At 38.3% G+C, this 21,234-nt stretch overlaps 1 protein-coding gene across 2 annotated transcripts in view; it reads right to left on the bottom strand.

Annotated features, from left to right (window-relative positions):
* Window positions 1-21,234, bottom strand: part of RAD51B (RAD51 paralog B) — a 385,412-nt gene that overhangs the window by 227,840 nt on the left and 136,338 nt on the right. The gene's annotated exons all lie outside the window — the stretch shown is intronic.

Here is a 21,234-nt window from a genome sequence, read left to right as displayed (position 1 = left end):
TAAGATCACAGTGCACCACCACAAACCACCCTGTGTTCCCAGAGTCTTCCAATGTATAGCTGTGCAACATCTAATACAATTTAGCAGTAATAGTTGATCTCTGTGGGTTCTATGTATGGGCTTGTTGGTCTTGTAACAAAAATCTTAAAACTTCCCTCCAGAAAACCCACCGGCTTTTTTCTTTCCTTTCAGCATCTTGCGGGGGTGGGGGGGGGGGGTTGATGTGGTTTTTTAATCCTTCACATCTGCTTGAGTTGGGAGTGAAAGCATCACTGGCTTTCACTGCAAGTTTGGGAAGGGTAAATCTGAAAAATTCCTCGTGGCTCAACTTCTGGTATGTTGTACAACATTCTGTAAAGTATTAGCACTGTATTTAAAACAGACGGAAAATAACGAATAGATGCCAGCTTATTATTTAAACGTTAGCTGCAAACTCTGTTCTTGGAAACAACTTTTGGTCTCTCTTGAGCTTACTGAGGGTGTTTTAAAGAGCTGTTTAATAGAGCAGGGAGTACTGAATAGTTCCAGAGCAGCAAAGACAACAAAATAACAGCAATGCAGAATAGCTTCAAATCAGCCCTGTACTAACTTATTTTCTGAACTGGATAACTCAGATCATTCCTGTGCCAGTAAAAGGCAAATAAACAGTTATTCTTCAGGGTGTTACAAGATCAACAAGCACAGACTTTGGACTACTTTTAAAATATGAGGCTCAATAAGGATCTGTATATATCAGTATAAGTAGCATGCAAAAATACTCTGTTCCTCTCTGCAAAAGCACAGGGTAAAACACACACACAGAGAGAAAGATCAGGTCAGTGCTGAAATAAAAAACTCCATCTCAGATGCAAAAGCTGACCTTTTAACAGGCTGGAGAGTACATCAGTGATTACATAGATTTCAGTCCAAACTCCGTCTCAACAGCCAAGAAAGAATTGTTGCTGAGGAAACTGCAGACTGCAATGGCTCACCAAGAGCCGTATCTGCACTGAAGTTTCAGAGAGAAAGGGCTCTGAGGCACAAATAATTAAAGAGAAGGCATGATTTATGGAAAACGAATATAAACTTCCTCCAGGAATGAACACTGCCTGGAATACTAGCAGCAAGTATAAATGGGAGGAACAGAATTGACACATCTAGAACACGGCGGGGCACAGAGCTCTGAAAACTGCTGCTTTGAAGGCAAAGTGTATGCTTCAAGTTTCATGACACTTCAAGGAATGAGGCCACAAACAAAAAAGCCATTCTCACCCAAGCAAGAAGCCATTCACTCTCAGCAGTACAGACTGAGAACTGTCTCTGTACTGACCATCACAAGAGAGACCCATCATTCATTTTGTCATAGTTCCTATCCTGATTACAAATAGCAAAAGCCAGCCTCAAGAATAAATGCAGACCCACTGCAAACCAACACATCTAAATGCTTCTCAATTTGATAAAAGGCTGGATATGACCTTTACAGTTCAGGCCTACTCACCAATGCCTAAATGGGTCACAGTAGCCCAAATTCCACAGATAGCACTAAACTACAAGCTTTTGTGAAACATATTTCTGAAATTGTGTGCGGATAGCATTGGGCTTAGGTGATTAAAAGATAATCTAGATATAGATAGCTGCCAACTCTACCTTGCCAATGCGCAGCATTATTTTGGGGGGACCAGAAAACCAGGAAGATGTTTTAGGCAAATGAACAAGGTCAAATAATGTCCATTCTTCATTTTCCTGAAAACTTGTAGCACTTTGAGGATATAAAGGAGGAGTTAATAACACATTGTATAGGACTATATTCTTATTCGCATTCTGGTTTGTGTCATAAGCAGATTCTCTCCATTCTTGGAGATTAAAATTTTTTCTTAAGCTCCTATAACATTGAAATAGCTACTGTAACAGGAGTGAATGAAACACATCAGATAACCATTACTGTGGGATTCATAGTGAAATCTTGAGAACTTGTAACATTAAGTAGAAAAAAGTTAACTAATAGGTCTCTTTGCACTACAAATCTAGTTTACCAAGAAGTCGAGCCATGATAGAGTTCAATTTTGAAGCCTATGATCATTATTTTATAACATACACATGTACACACAGCATGTACCTGCTCTTTGCCCCAGATCTGGATCATGTCAGAGGCTTGTCCAGGCACGCTCACTCCCTTCCCAATTCCTCTGTCCCAGATCAAACCAGAACTCAAATAATCCCCTGCCTTGCAGTGTAACACTGTAGGCTGGAGAAGGGCAACGCCACTCAGCTCTATGCTAGCACAACAATTCCTTCCATCTTCACTCTCAAACCAGGGACAGCATTCAAACACAGGCAGAAGAGAGCAGCAGAGATATGTTTGTCCAGTAATGGAAGTATTTTGCTAAATCTGCCACTCTGCCTTCCTGTACAGCTGCTTTCTTTGCCTGCATCTAAAACCGGCTGTGCAAAAGATGGAAAAGTATAAATTGAGGCAGAAACTACCTTCAGATTTAATAAGTACTCAACAGTATGAGCAATATAATATGTCCTATATATTCACACAAGCAGTTACTCAAATTCTGTCTATATCTATAAGCCACACAACAAACACAGACATATATGTGACAAAGCTTCTCAAATAAAAAAGCCTGAACACAATAAAAAAGTGCCCTGGTATGATATTTTTCAGAAGAAGCTCTCAAAACACTTCAAACAGTCAGATCCTGAATCTCAAAAAAAGATAGACAGGGATTTTACAGACCAGAAAATGAAGAAAAGAGTCTGGGAGACCTTGTAAGTGTAAAAGGGCATCAGTATCTAAGAGGTCTTTATTAATGCCAGTAAAAAGGCAGCAAATCTGAAGAACTGTTTCAGGGAACAATAACTGCAGGTTTTTATAAAATGACCACTGATCTACAATAACTGGATTTTATAAAGTACAAATCACAGATTTGCCATTGCCTTCTCTTTTCTAGGAAGAAAATAGGAAACTACACAAGTGTCTGTTAGAAAGTGAAAAAATATGCTGAAGGAAGGCGTTTTAGCAGATGGCTTTAAAATTCAAATTTTCAGAGCAAAAAGTTCAGAGCCAGACTGCCCTAAATTGTTCAGACTGTTGTCTAACAGCATCATATTTGGGACTATGTGGTTGTGCAGGAAAGGAAAATAATATATTCATTTACCAAAAAGACCAGGCAGAACATAGTATACTCTTACTTAAATCTTCAAAAACAACTTTTCAAGTAGTGTTTTCCCATGACAGGAAGAATAATGGATCTGAGTAAAAAATTACTTCTACACTTATCTGATTTGGTTTATCCACCACTCAAAGATAATGATAGCTTACCTGGAACTTTTGTAGCTGAGTACTCCCTGAAATAATTCTCAATTTGAGGCCATATGACAATTCTCAGTGTCAAATAGCTTTAAAAAAGCAACTGCAGACTGGCAAAAAGACAAGTAGCTTTATATGTACACTGTTACAGTTTACATCAGTGTTTCACAAAGATAGGGCAGATTTTGATTCACCTTTTTTTTGTTCATTATTATTGCAACTGAATGAACATGGAGAGATAATTCATATAACCAAATGGGTAACAAAGAGAGCATTAATACCATGTAAATATCTTATAGATACCTTGAAATTATGGTAGTACAGGCCTATCGTAACACTTTCAATTGACCAAGGAAAACAGTGGACATGGGGCAGAACAGAGAGGAAGCAATACTATCTGAGGCCATCAGTGGGTCAACAAATCATCCTTAATAGGCAAAAAGTAAGAATATGTGCTATACAAGTTACAAAAGCAAATCTGACATGTCTAGGACATTGGATATGCACTATGAGGTCTGGCATACACAGTGTCTATTTATTTATTTATTTATTTGTTTGTTTTATTTGTAAGTTAACAGCTAAGACAACCTGCATGTCCCAATTTTTCTCTTTTCCTTGAAGTTAAGAGGTTTCAAGTCAGAAAAAAAGGACATGTTGGGGAGGACTCAGATAAATCACATCCTTGCAGAAATTTTGCACATCTCCACTCCCAACTGTATTTTACTCACCTAAGACTGGACACTGGAGATACTGGAACAAGCTGATATGCAAAACTAGAAAGCTTTTCTAATTTTCACAAGTATTTCTGTATTGTTGGATCAAACCAAGTTTAAGTTAAACACTGCCAGGGAAACAACAGTAAATTGTAATAAATGGTCCCAGAGCTATAACCCAAAAGGGATGTATTTGTCTTCCTTTCCTTCTCCCAGCTGAACATCATGGTTTTGCATGCATACATGCCTGAAACTGTCTTTTGGGCCCTTATGAACTTTGTGTCCCATCAATCATTCTTATGACTTCGCCTGTTTTCAGAAATATTATTGAAACAAAGACAAAACGCTTTAGAACACACATCCAGGATTGGAAGCATTCTTTTAACTACAGTTGGTAAGTCAGTAAAGCACTTGCACCTCTCTCTAAACCAGACAAAGCCTACCTCCCTTCAGAAACATCAAGACAGTTTTTCTGTTTTGAAAGAGAAGGTTGTGAAGTTCACTAAAAGCAGAAGACAACTGTAAGGGAAGTGTCTAATAAACTCTTCTAAAATTTCTTCTCAGTTCACTGGAGACAGTATAAAATGTCGGGCCCAGAAAGAGTTAATAGTACAGCATGCACACATATTTCTAGAAAACAAAACATCAGAAGGAAGAGAGAAAAGAACCAAAGAACAATCTGAACAAGTATTCCTACTCAAGTAAGCACTTAAGCATGTACTCAATTTTAAGTATATATTTAAAACACTAATTAAAATATGTTTAAGTGCTTTCCTGAGTTGATATCAAAGAATTCAATCAGCCATTGATGGAAAAAATTTGGCAGTATTTTAATAAATAAATATTTATTAAAATTTATTAAATAAATAATTAAATTCTATTTAATATTGGAATGCAAAAAGTTATTCAAAGACAAATTGCTGTGTGAGGCAGAGGCTGCGTGTTCTTGCAAGTGTAAGTTGCAGCCAGCCTGTCTCTACACTCTGGAATTGCAGTCAAGAATTAGTACTTCAAGGGGAAAAAAGCATTATAGCAGAACTGGAAAATGGACAGGGATCACTGAAACAAGGTGTTTTCAAAAAAGTTTCACCAAGCAAATATTTTAGATATGTACATTTAAAAAATAAATATACATTTACCATACCACTATTAAGAGCTTAAAGGCAATGGTGTCAAATTAGAGGATGTAGCAACAGAACAGGATTTAGGCAAACTATATATGTTAAAAAAAAAGAGGCTATGGAACAAAATCAGTATCTGGCCACAGAGGAGGAACTAGATTTCCAGTAGATTACAGTAACATTATACTGAAAGAATAGCAGAGAACATACTGTATTGTTGAATCTTCATTAAGACAAACCCAAGCCACGAAAATACAAGGTCACACGTAGAATTATATTTCTCTTCCATACTGCAGAAGAAGGACAAGGAGCATAAAAGTGGAGACTAATAACATCAATACTCCTACTAACAATAAAGGCAATTAAGTCTATTAGGATTATTGCTTTTAATTGCTTGTTTTACAAACTGTAATCAATGGTCAGCACTGAGCATTTTAGAGATACCTGGAATTATCAGGAAATATCACAAACTTATTTGACAGTAGTACCCCCAAAACCGAAAACTTCAGAAGCTAGCCTAGCAATGCTAAATTCAGAAAAGAGAGATGAAGTTAAAAGCATTTCAGCTCAAAAGTAATTTTAAAAACCTGCAGGTTTTGCAGAAGGAATACATCTCAGACAACAGACAGCCCTAGTAATAGATAGAGTGAAAAATTTAAATATTATTTTTGATATACAGCTAGACCTTAGAAAATTAATAGTCAGACTAATACAGCTGATTGAGAGGAAAAACTATAGCAGTTAATATATAAGAATAAAATCTAGGGAGCTGTGATGAATTGAAAAAGCAAATAAGTGAAGACATAAAAACAAACAAATTCCTGAAGTATGTCTAAATCAAGTAAACAAAGAATCTACTGGCATAAAAAGAGAGAAAGGGGATAAGGACCACTCACAGAAGCAATCTGATTGTGTTAAATAAGTTCTCAGTGAAAAACCTTACACAAATACTTATCCTGATCTCACAGCTATTTTCATGTAACAGAGAAGAGGCATTTCCAGCAACTATGGAAAAGTTAAAGAGAAATAAAGTTAAATGAAAGAGAAATAAAGCTAAATACAAGAGAAGTGCATCAACAGGGTGGCCTGAAAAAAAAACCAAAGCTGTGGCAAAGCTCACACTGATGTGGATGAACTCCTTAAAATTCCACTATAAAACAGCAGCATCACAACAAACACAAACACACCCAAAGTTCCTCTTCTCACTCCATGCAGGCACCATATTTTTGTCCATCTGTACACTTATGCTCTGTACCATTACTTTTTTCACAACACAAAATAAAATTCTCTCATAAGCTCTGGCATAAAGCCCCCACCTGCATCTCTCTCGTTCTCAGGCCTTCCTGGAACTCCACAAACTCACCATCTGATGCACCAAATGTGCACTGGGAGGTCATTTGGGCTCAGATACCTGGGAGTTAATTGTTTCCCTTCTCCTTTAGAATGTTAATTTATATAATGTATTATTACATAAGAACATCTTACATTTCAATACATGCACTGTGTAATAAAGAATTTTTGTAAGTTTGTGATATCTCTGTCTTTGAGGTTTTGCCATCTGTGTGTGGGCCATTTTCAGCCATTGAAGGATAAGATCAAATGCTATCTGAAATTTTTTTTTCCATAAAACCATTTTAGACATATTTTGAAAATAAGAAAACACACTAATGGCACAACTACTGCCCTGTGTTTCCTTGGGGACATCTTTATAGGTACCCATTATGGGAAAAACCCCACAACTCTAATCTTTATGACTTCCAGTATCTTTTCGACACAGAATGATCACTATATGAAATGGTAGAATCACATATGTTCACATATGTTTTAAATGGAGTAAGATGAGACTGAAATGAGAAGCTACCCTGCCCACTCCTGCATCTCATTTCCATCCCTGAACTGGTGCCCATTCCATGTGGGAAGATGTTTCTGTGGACTTAAACTGAACAGGCCTAAACTTATGCAGTTGCCCAGCCTGGATGGAGAGAGAATGGGATGACTCTTGCAGCAGTCCTGCTGTGTTACTGTGTGCATAGAACGTTTGTAGAATTACAGGATAAGAGTCTGCCCTAAAGAAGAGGTCATGTCAGGACCCAAAATAAGAGAATAATATTCCACCATTACTGTGATTTCAGACTTTCAAAGGAGAACAAAATTCATAATTGCCCTTATGTTAGGCTCTTTTCCATTGCTACAATGTGGGAAAATACCATTTCATTACATCCTTATTTCTGGTCCTGGTAGTTCTCAAAAATTTAGAACAGCCAGCTGAGACTGAAGAACTGGCTGTAGCCCAGTGTATAGCTCAAACCATCACCTGAGAAAGGTGAAGGAGGCCATTACCTCATAGGCTGTCTATTCATCCTATTTATTTTAAATGGTATTGTCTGGAGGTGTTCAGAATTTTGAACAGTTACTTTTTCCCAGGGAGATGCAGATGAGAAAGCCAAGGAGCTGCTAAACAGACCATGAGACATTAAATGCAATTCACAGCTGCACCCTCCCCATTCTCCAACCCACAAGATACATCTTTCACACAGTCGTTAGGCTTTGATTGTTGAGCAACACTGGTCAAGATTTTCTAGTAATTTCCCAGGGAGCTTATTTCTTCAAAGACAACAGCAAAACTGCTCACCAGAACAATGCATTTCATAGCAATATGTTTACATAGGTGCTTTTCTCCAACAGGAAAGGATCATATCTATGTAATAATTACATAGATACACTTCTGCAGAAAATAGCATTTGCTGCACTTCAGCTGGTGACTTACACACTGCCTGTTCTGCAACAGCAAGGCACCACTTACAGTCTCTTCAGAAACTTTCTTAATAAGCATTTAACCATTCTATAGAAATAAAAAGCAAACAATCAGATTAAGAACTGAAGAAAACCTTGTGGCACACAATTCCATGTGTTTGGGAATTGCCTGTTACATTCTGTTAAGACAGCTATTTAGAACAGCAATTGGTCACATCTCACATAGAGGCATCTGTTTTTCTAAGTTAATTGACAAAAAGTTGAGCATGCCAAGAAACCAACTTCTAGTGAAGTTATTCTGCCACCTGCTGTTGCATTTATGGATATACTAGATATTTTAATCCAAATCTTTTCAATTAAAAAAAAAAAAAAACCAACCTAATAAAAAAGGGAGATACTTCCTTACTGGAGAAAAGCTGATTCTTAATTATGAACCACTAATACATTAGACTCTTTTCCTCTGGCTGATTTCTGAAGTGCGTGACCCAAAATATGCTTATCACCAAGACAGAGGGGCTCAGAGGTGAGGAGAGCCTGGTACAAGGGAAAAGCCCACAGTTAAAAAAAAAAAAAAAAAAGAGAGACGAAAGAGAAAACTTCAGGAAGGAAAGAATTACAAAACCTCATAACACAAAGTATTTTCATGAGTGTCATAAAATTCACACAGGAATAATTGTCTAAAAGCCTTCTAGTCTGAAAACTGCAATCCTAAACACTGCTGGATTACTATATCAAATCAAAGAACAGGTTAAACGAAATACTGAAATTCACCAGTTTACACTCGCATCTGAGTCGGGGAGAAACTAGAGCAAATGGTATTGAAAAGGTAACTCCTCTTACACCTCCAGTTCTATCAGTAATACAGCTGATGGTCTAGCAAGCTTGAGAAAGTCCTGTTCCAATAAGCCAGTGACAAGAAGGTGGCCATCCCAGCAGGATATCAATGACAAGTGCCACCCCCTCATATCTGGCCATGCACAACACCTTTGCACAGGACTAGAGTGGCTACATCATATGCTGTCCTTTCATTGCCCATTGCTTTGCACATGCTTAAATACTTGCCTGCAGTGCAGGCAGGTAGCAGTAGCATAGGAACAGTTTGGGGGAAGGACTGAAAAAAGATGGGACACACGAAAGAACTGCAGAGGGAAGTCAGGGACAGCAGACTTACTTCCTGAAAGATAATGCACTCACTTGAAAAATGCCTTCAGGTTTTTAATTATTGCAATTAATGAAAGATACAACTCTAGATGTAACCCAAACAGCAGGACAGAAAAAAAAAAAAAAAAAAAAAAAAAAAAAATCCCTAACCAGAGAAGGAAACCCTGATACCACAAAACAAATATCCACGCAACACATCCCCTACTCTGTCCTACAAAGGGTTCCTCATATTAATGGCACAAGGGAGTTGCCTCTCATCCTAAGAGATTGGACTAAACTTGCTTAGCTCACGAGACCAGAGGGGGATCACAAGACAGCAGGGTTAACCACTCTTCGTATTAAACATATCTACTTGATCTACTCTTCTTTTAAAGCACTACTAAAAGCTTGCTCTGCTTTGGCAGCTGCCCACTGCCATTTACAATTAATGTTCAGCTGTTCCTGCAGGCCCTTCAGCCCTTTGATATCCTATTGCCTGTTACACATTAGACAGGAGTACAATCCCTGTTTCTAAGCAGTACCTCCATGGCAGCTTCACACTCTTTCACATGAAGCCTCCCAGCAATTTTTGTTTTGCCCCCTGGTCAAGTACAGGAATTAGTTCTCCAGACAACAGTTCTGCATTCCACTGCTGGTTCTTCTCAGGGAAGTGCTCCAGCAGCCCCTGAATGAAAGAGCATCTCACCTGCTGCAGGGAACCCCACATAGCTCTGCTTTCTCTGCTGTGGTGGGAAAGGGGGTAAGGACTTGTTGGCCCAGTTAGATGAGCTCAGCAGTGGTTTTGTCTCTTGCTTACCTGATTTCTAGTAGATTTGTCTCATTGCTCAGCCCAGTGAGCAGAGTTGTAATGTTAATTACTGCTTTTCATTTCCAAGTGAAATTCTATTTCTAATTTGCATATCATGGGAAGGAGACTTTAACCAGATCTTGGGGTATTTATAAAAACCCATCAACTTTCACCTCTCTCTGTGTCAAATAATTTATATATGCTAAGCATTATTAGCTCTATTTTTTTAAAGCAGAATGGCAAAAGTGACTAAGAGATAAGCAATGAAAACCTGTAGCAAATCTAGTTCCTAATACAGATCTTGGCCTGTCTTTCCCTCGTAATGAATACTAAATAAACCTGAAAAATAGCACATTCATGCATAAAAATCAAGTTTTTTTAAAAAGTGTTTTTACTAGCTCTGGTTTCAGAGTTCTGTTTTCTGTACTAAAATGGAAGGTCATCCTGTACAAACTCAGTATTTTTTTCTGCTCCTGAATTTTGTTATCCTTTGCTGCATGAGTATACACAGTTGTTACATTAAGAATTTATGCAGATGTTTTACCTTTTACAGTAATCTAATTCCCTTGTTTGTGCCATAGATGGAAGCTAACTAGCATTTCTTCCAGGCTGTCTTGTTGCATTCTAACATGATGAATTCCATTTTTTCCCCCCATAAGGTGTTTTCCCATAGGAATTTCCATAAGGAATGTTATTCCTTGCAGTGCCCTGTTCGTATAATTCTTGTCCCTTTCAACAAGGCAGATAATTAAGCACTTTTCCCCTGAAGCCAGATTATCTATTGATAAAACAAGATGTACTACCAAGACCACACCCTATGATTTGCTTAATTTGTTCTCTGACCTCTTTTTGATCACACTTGGGACACCTGGACAGTGCACAAAAAGAGAGGTCAAGCAGATGACATCTCAAGCTGTATCGTGGCTAGACTGGGCATCCCCCCTACAGTGATTTAAAATGTTAATTTTCTTGCATTTGATAGCGCAGAAGTTACACATGACATTATCAGAGCAAAGTTATTTTTGACACAGCCCTCATTCAACTGCATGTTAATAAATGACCACCAGAAGAAAGACAAAAGAAAATCCAATCCAACTGTCCATTACAGAGTCAAATAAAATAATCCACAACACAGCTGCAGCAGGAAGAAAATCATGATTCCCCCACCTTCCCTCTGATTTAGCTTCAAAGTCCAGAAGAAACACTTCTTTTAAAATCTCTTAACCATTAGTTTAATAATTCTTCTATATATACACTAAAAGATCCTAATAAAGATGGAGCAGCAGAAGTGCTGTTGTCCAGTGCATTAAAAACTATCCAAAGACCCTACAGAATCTACTGTATAATTTCTCATACACAGAAAAATTGCATTATGCTGTATCAACTACCATATACTGTCAAGAAATTATTTATACTGCCACTGAACTTCACGCATTGCTGTGACTAAGAATGAGTCATTAAACTACAATACAGTGTAATACAAATAAAAGGAAAACCAAAAACCCTTCCGTCAAGTCAAATCTGAAAATTATTTTAGGGAAGAAAACAGGGATGCTCTTTCAGGATTTAATTGGAACACCTAGGTCTCTACACAAAGAACAGTGGGTGCTTTGGTGAGCACAAGATGTTGAAACCATGGGTTTGTATCTCGTTGATCACGTACCCTTTCCAGCAATAATCTTTTACTCCAGGACATGGGCTCAGACCTGACTCAGAGGGAAGAACACCTCTAACAAAAAATTACCAGCAACAGCCCCCAAGTACAGGTTTGTTACCCACACACCCACCCTTCACAAGGAAGCAGTCCCCCATCCAATTACTGTCCAGACTCAACCTTGTTTCATTTGCAAATTGTGACAAAAATCACAGCCTGAGGTGGTGTCGCTACATAACCTGTACATTATGCACCTTTCATTAAAGAAAGTGTAAATGCAGTAATTAATAAATACGTCTTGCAGGGCCTGAAAAATGTGAAAACAAACGTTTCATAATACATATAAAAGGGCTTTTCAATTAACATCCTGTTTTGAATACATGGCTGATCCACAGTAGCCCCTGGCAACAGTCTGCCAACATCTCAGCCCAGCGTGCTTAGATACTTCTGGCAGTGCTTCCATTCCTCTACACATTAACAACAAGCCAATTTATTATCCAGCCTACCTGATACATAGTGCAATGCAGCCAGGACCTCAAGCTATTTCGTTGAGATTGAATAAGTCAAGACATGAAAATGATTAATCAAAATGAAGAGGTTTAAAAGCTGCAAGAAAATTGCCCTAAGTAAAGCCTCCGTAAAGCAAGGATTGCACCATTTGGAAAGCTCAAGCTTTCCACAGACTGATAATACTGGGATGCTATTTCTCTCTCGACATCGTGGTTAGAGTAGTAGACAGATAGACAACGGCTGTTTATCTCTGATGCTACACTCAGCTAGAGAGATCTACAGGGCACAGCTATATGACCTTTTGTAGGCAAACACAATCTTGCTGTGCCTGCGGTCCAAGCAGAATGGAAAACATGTTAGTGTAATGCCAAGACCAAGCTAACACACAGCACATCTTGTCAGGCTTCAAAGTAAACCCACATCTACCTGCAACCCTAGATACTGACATGGTAAGGAGGAAAACAGCAGGTAAATGCTGTAAATGAGACACATTTACATTTACTGCAAGAAAGAGGTACCTTGCACCACACTCCACTGCCCCACTAAAAAGAAAATATAAGCAGCTAGGGAAGGTGCTAGTACCTGACTCCTGTGCCTACTGGAGCCTCAAGGTAATTAAAGCACAGACTTAGCCAGTATCAGAAAATAAAACGATGCTAGTCATCATTCTAGTGCTCATCCATGCAAATCACATGGCAGTATTACAAGTATGAATGCTCTAAGAGAAATGTGGCACTCAAATGATGATAGATTTTACACTTAGTTTCAGTGTCTTAAACTGCAAAGGTGCTATGGAGCATTGCGTTATTTAAAGGGAAGAGAAAGAGATAAAGTCAACAGTTTTGAGGGCTGGAACTCAGCTACTCTTCTGTGAAAACATGGATGAAACAAAGCAACACACTTAGGCACAAGTAAATAAAACTCAAAAGAATTTGCTTACCTGCAAAAAAACCATTCTCTTGGCTACAATAATAACCTTGAATTGCCCTGAACTCCTATTTAAAACTCCCATTTTATCTTTTGCATATTTATCTATTTTTATATATACATATTAATGTTAAAAAACATTTTTATATGTATAGACACATATATACTTTATATATGGAATTCCTTCCACTTTTAGATGCAATGTATTGTTTCCAAATGCTGCCACTGTTATAGTCTTAGACAACAAGAGCTTCACCACAGAGATTAATTACAGCAGGCACAGGGCAAAATAATCTTTCTCCATGCTACATTATCACAGAGTTGCTAAACTACCTCTGGCCAAATTCCTCCTCTGTACACATTAAATCCTCAAGTGCTGAAGAAATGATGGTGTTTGTAACTTTTGCCAAATATGTGCAATTTCACACACATGAAAGAACAACTAGATGACTGTAATTTCTGGGAACCGATCACCTGGCAATAACCAGTAAACCAGAGTATAGTTTACTATGTTTTGGCTGAGCGAACAGTCACCGATAAGACTTGTAATTTAAACTTGGGAAAATGAAATGTTTTTCTTGCCCACTCTTTGTTTCCTCCTTGCATCCTTTAAATTAGCTAGAGTTACAGTAGTCCTGTCTGCTCAGCAAATCTCCTTACAATTACATTTGAAATGCCCCAGGATCATCATCTCAAAAAATTCAAAATAGTACCTCCTAAAGACATTACAGGAACACCCTTCACAGCCTCACAAAAGGTGGAGAAACATAGTTTCAAAATTGGGAATATCAGTGTATGTTTTGGAGTATGGAACCTACCATCCATAGCACTGGACAATGTGATCACTCCTAAAGAAAGGGATACTCAGTTTTTGTGACTTTATCAAGTCACCTACTAACAAGAAAAAAATCAATGGTGATGATTTTACTTAAACTGGGCCTTAAATCCTTCTCTTTAACAGCTGATCCTGATGAAAGAGTCTGCTTAGAGACTTCACGAAACGCTGAATTTATAATGTAGGAGCTCCTGGCAGTTTTCATCACCAAAAATTACACAGTGATTTTGATCAGTGCAGAGGGCCTAGAAAGATGAATTCTGCCCTGCTTTATTGGCTCCGACTTCCTTCACAAGATCCTCACACAGAATCAACACTGAGAAGTTTCTCTTCTTCCAAGATGACCTTTAATTTAGCAAAGCACAATCCCATCTCCTCTCCCCATTAATGCTCGGATCCAAGTACACACACACGACTTATATCCTGTATTTGGGAGAGCAGAGTGATATGAGTCCCTGTAGTCCCTTTCAAACTTTTCTCTATGAATACACGCAAGACACATAAGAGAAGTTGCAAGGTGTCCTGCGTACCTTGCAACTTCTGTTTAGTTTCATGCAATCCTTCCAGACACAAATGAAAGCCAGCTTTAGATCAGGATAGATGATCTTAGCAAAGGCAACACTCCCAAGAAGCAACAGCTAGCCAACAGTCTGATGTCACCTTTTACTGGGGGTTCCTTCCCCCAAAGCAAAGTAGAGCATTGCTTCCAGGCTTGGCTGGATTCAACACCAATTATGGGTTTATTAACTGCAACAGTACTCTCAACTAATTAAAGGCAACTTTTACTGTAACTATTCCTATCAGGCAAAGATATTTCAAATCATATCTGCATTTTAAACAGCTCGAGAAGACATCACTCAAGTTCCTTCTATTTCGAAGTGATGATGAGACTAGCACAGCAACTATAATTATCAAATGGCTCTTTTGTAAGGCAAGTGAGGCTGGCAAAAACTCACCACGTGAATGTACCACACACTCCACCTCCTCTTTTGGGGAACATTTCAGAGCTTTGCTTTCAAGTTCATAACACGCTACATGACCACTAGGACACAGACATCTCCACAGTGTTAGAAACTTTGAAGCTGCTACACAGGTAAGGAAACAGGACATACTGTTCTTTACAGAGGGCCTCCAGTCAAAAATCTCAGGTCAGTGTGAGCTTATCACACACATAGCTCTCTCCTTCCATTCTTGTAATGGCCTAAAATCTTTCATTTACAACAGTTAAGACAACAGTAATAGTAAAGAAGTGATTCTTTGAAATAATATCAAAATTTCCCTTCTTTTCATCTACTTTTGGCAAACATCTGGAGATTAGAAAGACAACTCTCCCCTAAGAAATGTGAACTGCCAAAATTAGGGTGACTGAAATGTGTAAGGTTTTAATGCACCAGGTTTGTGTTAACTGTGCTTCTCTATGTGTTCTAGATGTGAAGCAAAATCACTAATATCTTGCCAGAGAGTATGATTTTAAAAGACTTAAAGCATAGAATTTAACCATATGTTAAGAGTGATTGGAATCAAAATGCGAGTCCTCCTGGATCTGCATTATCATCTACTGAAATGATCTTATCCAGCAAGATTTCAGCCCTACTTCAGGCATTTTGTTCAGCTTGGACAGAAGCAGAGCAGACAGTTGTACTTTGATGTACTTATATATATTTGTAGTCAATTCACATTCATATATTATCACTAACAAAGTGACATACGTGTGGCAAACTCTCAAAATGCATTACTCAAACCCACCTTTTTCAATAGAGTTTTTATACAACAACAGAAATACTTCCTTTCACTTGAGGCCTGCAAAGGGTTTTTTTGGGATTTTCACTGGCTAGAACTCAGCCTGGGACAACATTATAGTGTAACATATATATTATAATGCAGTGTTCCTTTAGGAAAGGGGTGATTAGCCAAAACTAACACCGTATTTATGCAAACTCAGATAAGGACAATGAAATCTCATACCTCAGAATATAAACAGTTGCCACAGTTGTCATGGGAGTATTTGTCTACTCACCTCTTAACTGTAAGGACAGGGTGAGTAAGGCAGGAGAGGAGGTGGTGCCCTATTCTGAGCTAAACAGAATAAATAAGACAGATCTGCTGTATTAAATCTTACGTTCCTTAGTCTTTGCCATCTGGCAAGTGATCCATGGCTCATGTGAAATGAGTGGGTGGTCATGGTCTGGTTTGTACTAGACATTTCTTGGGATCACAGAAAAAGAAAACAAAACACTGCAATTGGCACCAAACACTGCTCTTGTTAGCAGCTTTCAGCAGGCGAAGGACCAAACAAAACTGAAGACTAAACCCCTCCCTCCTTTAGAACTGGTCACCATTTCAAAAGTCGATAAAAGCAAGTTTGTATAAGAGAGAGGGAAAGTTTGCAATGCCTCTGGGTCTGTCATTCTGTTACAGGTAAGGAAAGCTGAGATTTCAGCCCTTGGGACAATTAGTGACTTTATCATCCCCACTCTGATAATTCACCCTTCTGTGAGTATCAGCTCTGGAGCCTCGCAGGGCAGATGAAATTTATAGCACTGATTTCTTTTTCTGGGTAGATCTGATCCTAAATCTTAAATTGACATTATATAAAGTTATTATCTGGAAAAAAAAAATCATCTTAGCATAACAGGCTCAACAGAGGGGTGAGTGAACAACTACATGCAGGACCCAAGCTAGGACATTGCTGCCAGCCTTAAATTAGTTCTAAGTAAGAGCTGTGAAAAGTGAAAGTTTTTTTAAATAAAACTTTATTAATAGATGAACAACAATGCTTAACAGCAGGTTTTCTACATTGAGGAATTAGGTTTCAAAGGTTACCCTGCTGAAAAAAAGCCAAACACTACAGCATTTACATTGTTTCACATTTAATACAACGCAGACTTTTCAAGCACAAATACCTTTAAAGGAAGCCATATGGTAAAGGCAAACTTGCTTTTCTCTAACAACATGGAATGTTTTCATTCTGAACTTTAAGCTAAAAAGAGGTTCAGGACTGGATACCAGAATCATAGAATATCCTGAGTTGGAAGGAACCCACAAGGATTATCAAAGTCCAGTTCTTGGCACTACACAGGACACCCCAAGAATCACACCATTCTCGTGCCTGAGAGCATTGTCCAAATGCTTCTTGAACTCTGTCAGGCTTGGTGCTGTGATCACTTCCCTGAAGAGCCTGTTCCAGTGCCCAGCCACTCTCTGGTGAGAACCTTTTCCTAAACCTCTCCTGACACAGCTTCAGGCCGTTCCCTCAGGTCCTGTCATTGGTCACCAGAGAGGAGAGATCAGCACCTGCTCTGACGTCTCCCCTCATGAGGATGCTGAAGACCACAATGAGGTCTCCCCTCAGTCTTCTCCAGGCTGAACAGACCAAGTGACCTCAGCTGCTCCTCATGTGGCTTCTCCTCCAGACCCTTCACCATCCTCATGGCCCTCCTTTGGACACTCTAATAGCTTAATGCCTTTTTTACTTTGTGGTGCCCCAAACTGCACACAGGACTTGAGGTGAGGCTGCTCCAGTGCAGAGCAGAGTGGGACAATCCCTTCTCTTGCCTGGCTGTGCCTGATGCCCCCCAGGATACAGTTGGCCCTCCTGGCTGCCAGGGCACTGCTGATTCACATTTAATTTGTCACCAACCAGGACCCCCCAGGTCCCTTTTCATGGTGCCACCATATATTCCTTTTATTTCAAGGAACACTCACTTAGCATATAGTCATATTGTGAAATGGCACCATTAGATATTTTTAATTCAATATACCAACTCGTTGAGCAATTTTAAATCATATTTCAGCTGTGGCTGAACAACAAAAGCAAACCGAACTCCTGTTTGCAGAAATAGCATCAAAGCAATCACACAAAGGCAAGCTGTATTGTACTCTATCTCTCATTCCAGGGAATGTATACTAAAATAAGATGTATTTATTTACTTTTAAGATCTTTCTCAGTATCTTAAAATTTTGCAATAAAGAATTTAGACAAATAATTTTGTGAGTTCTCTGCGGTTTTCCTTTCACAAACCAAAACTCTCACAGGAACACTAAGTATCCAGACAAAAATACTAATCTAACTAAATCTATATGAGATTAATAAAAGAAAGAAAACTCATCAGGGAATCAGTCTGTTAAGGTCACATGCTTCAAAAGCAAAAGTTTTTCCTTTGAAGCTATTAACTCTAAAGTAGAGGTGAAAAATATATTGCTAATGTCCTGAGAGATAATACATTTGTCTGAATTTAATAAAGAAAAAATAGCATTCACTTCTGCATTGGTTTTTTTTTCTGCTTGCAAAAATAGTTTCTCCAAATCTCACTGGGCAAGAGTAGAAGATTTAATGACTGATCAGTCAGCCATGAGCCTAAACATTTTAAGAAGCAACTTATAAAGGAATACTACACAACTCGGTTTGTTATGACACATACAGCCTTCCGGAAGTCATCAGACTTAGCAACTACAATTTTTAACCAATGGACAAAGCAACACAGATATCATAAAACTTGGCAAGGTTCTGAAGAACAGGGAAAAAAAAATCCCACCAAAACAACCCAGAAAGCCCCATTAAAACTAAAACCCCAGCAAGACCAAGCTGTTGAATCTCTGCCAATATACACATCCAGCAGCACTCTGTGAAAGAAGGGTAGAAGCAGGTCACTGAACTGTTCTCTGCCCTGTTCTGTGGGGCTTGCATATCCCTTAAATGTGCATAAATTAAGGATGGGTATTTCTTGATTTTAACAAACCAAACATGTTATCTGTGGTTGTTACAAACAGGCTAAGTCCAGGGTAATCACTGTCACCAGCTGGAGAGAGAAAGCACTTTCAAAAACTATTTTAGTATCTGAAGTTGCTCATGTAATAGTTAAGGAAATTGCTTTGGATTAAAACACACAGCATGCCAAGAGCTGTTATACTGATATCTTAATTTCTAAAAGTCTTTCATTCCAAAAGAGGAAACTATACAACTTAGTTCTGTAGGCTTCCTGTAGGTTGGATTTCTACTAACATTTTACAAAAGTGTAATGTGATGCTGATGTCAAATGGAAGTTCAATAGCACTATTCTCTTGAAGGCAGAGAAAACACAAGCACCTTCTGAAGAGAGAAAATGGCACTGATTTTTCCAATAAAGCTATTCAATGAAAGACATAATGGAATTCCATCCTAAAAAAAGTGTGCAAAATAAATAGACATTTTATATTTTTTAACACCTGGATGTTATGACTCTCGCTCATAACCATAAGCTCTATAACATCACTGAAGTATAGCAGCACCTGAGGTCAGAAGAAAGCTGCTTTTCGAGAGCATACATGTTTCCCAACTGCTTATCACAAAACGTCAAAAGCCATACTTTTGATAACTAAGACAATATAAGTAAAGAAAATTCAGCAACTTTAATGAGTAACAGTCTGTGTAAAAAAACCCCTAAAATAAATACTTTAACATAGCAACTAGTCTGGGCCTTGGCTTCACCCTTCTTCATAAAAACTACCTTTAAAGCATGCAGTACTCTCTAAAACAATATTCCAAGACCTATTGTCCACCATACTGCCCTACCAAGTATTTCTGTGGAGACTGCTCTTCCAAACTGTGTCCCAGCCCCATTCTCTCTCTCCGGGATTATTTGGCAAATTCATAACCTGATACCCAGCAATGCTGGCACTTCAGAATGACTGTAGCACAAAGGAAGCTGCCTTCAAACAAACAGCACACCCAGCCCCCATTGGTTCTGAAAAGGATAGTGACAACCTGTTAGGAAAAAGTTCTAAAAAAAAAAAAAAAAAAGAAAATAATTTTAACAACTGAAGAGATTGATAAAAGATTTGAAGAAGTAACTGCAGAGCTTCTTTAAATAACAAAGCCTATGAGGAGAGACAATAGACAGCAAGAGTGTAAAAAACCAAGACTATCAACAGAGAAATTATTTATTCTTCTACAGTGAACTGTACTTCGGAGATTTATTTTGCCATTTATATTTACCTCAAAAAAAAAAAAAAAAAAAAAAAAAAAAAAAAAAAAAAAAAAAAAAAAAAAAGCCCAAAAGCAACTGAGTAGAGTTTACCAGCTGGCTTTTATTAAAAAAATAAACAACAAACCAACAAATGCCTCATGGTAACAGACCATCAAGGTGAAGAAAAGCACTGACACAAAATAAACAGTGGAGAGAGACCAGCAGATATTTAGGGCACTGGACAACTCGTATCTACTATGGAAGGACAGAGGATTAAATTAACCCTGCCAGAATTTGAGTCTGTGGTTCTAGAGAAACAGGATTTAAAATGTAATGCATACAGTGCTATACTGGGCATGCTGACACACACTTCTCAACAGCTTCTCAAAGTTAATCGTCTCACATTATATAAATGCTTGATTGGAATTTTGGAAACCAATAGGGAGAAGAAATATTTAGTAGCAGTTGAAATGTTTTCCTTGTCACTTTTTAATCACACTTTCTGTGAGGCACTAAAAAATAAAATTGATGGTTGCTTCTAGATCTTAGATCTTTCTGTTACAAAAAGGAAAAATTTCTTAGCATCTAGTTCACATAAATTATGACATCCTTTATACTTTAGATATTAAGGCTGTAGCTCAACATCAACCCTCAGGCAGGTCTATCTGTTTTCTAGGAAGTGTCTGGTATTAAATATAATGCATTTTTCTGGTACAGCAACAGAAACTATTAAAACCAACTGCTATCAGAACTGCCGAATCTGCAAAATCACTTAAACAACCAGGAAAATTTTGGAAAAGATCACCTGTATAGCAATACTTCAGTTCATATCCATAGCTGTCTTGTAACACAATATAGGATTAGATTTAAATAACTGCTTGTGTAATACACAAATGTAGCAAGAACACTGTGCTAAATCAAACACTGTGCTCAAATCTAACACAAAACCAGAATGTGACAATGTGGTTTGTAGATTAGTCAGGCTGCTGCTAATCCCCTGTGGATCTTAGTCAAGTAATCACGATCCAGCAGCAGGTACTGATCCCTGTGCATGGCCCAGAAGGCAGATGTCTCTCCCAGAAGCTGATTACAAGCATCTGCCTGTATTAGGTGGATTCAACTCCCACTTCAAAAGGAAAATGTTCTCCTAGTCAAAATACAATTTAAGATGTAATCCAGACTCTCCATGTCCTTCTGTTAACCTCTGGCCTCTACAGAGTGGAAAAAAAAAAAGCCAGAGATATTCTTATTGCTTAAGACTGCTAAAAAATGAATCCTGTCTCTGTAACACAGTCAGGACAGTACTCTCCTGTTGAACAGGCACCAACATATATATAGATGTTAATTACAAAAATGTCCATTTGCACAGAATACCAGTCTGAGCAGGATCAAGGACTTATTTCAAAACAGTGCTCTAATGATTACAACCAGACTCTTCACTCTTCCCTCTCACGCCCACTTACATCTGCAGTAGATCTTGCTCCTGCCATGCTGACCCTTACAGCAGTCCAGTATCCAGATCTGTAGACCAC

The sequence above is a fragment of the Corvus hawaiiensis genome, chromosome 6 (assembly GCF_020740725.1).
Source record: "Corvus hawaiiensis isolate bCorHaw1 chromosome 6, bCorHaw1.pri.cur, whole genome shotgun sequence".
In the NCBI taxonomy this organism is placed as follows: domain Eukaryota; kingdom Metazoa; phylum Chordata; class Aves; order Passeriformes; family Corvidae; genus Corvus; species Corvus hawaiiensis.
This window is presented reverse-complemented; position numbering and strand designations above follow the sequence as displayed.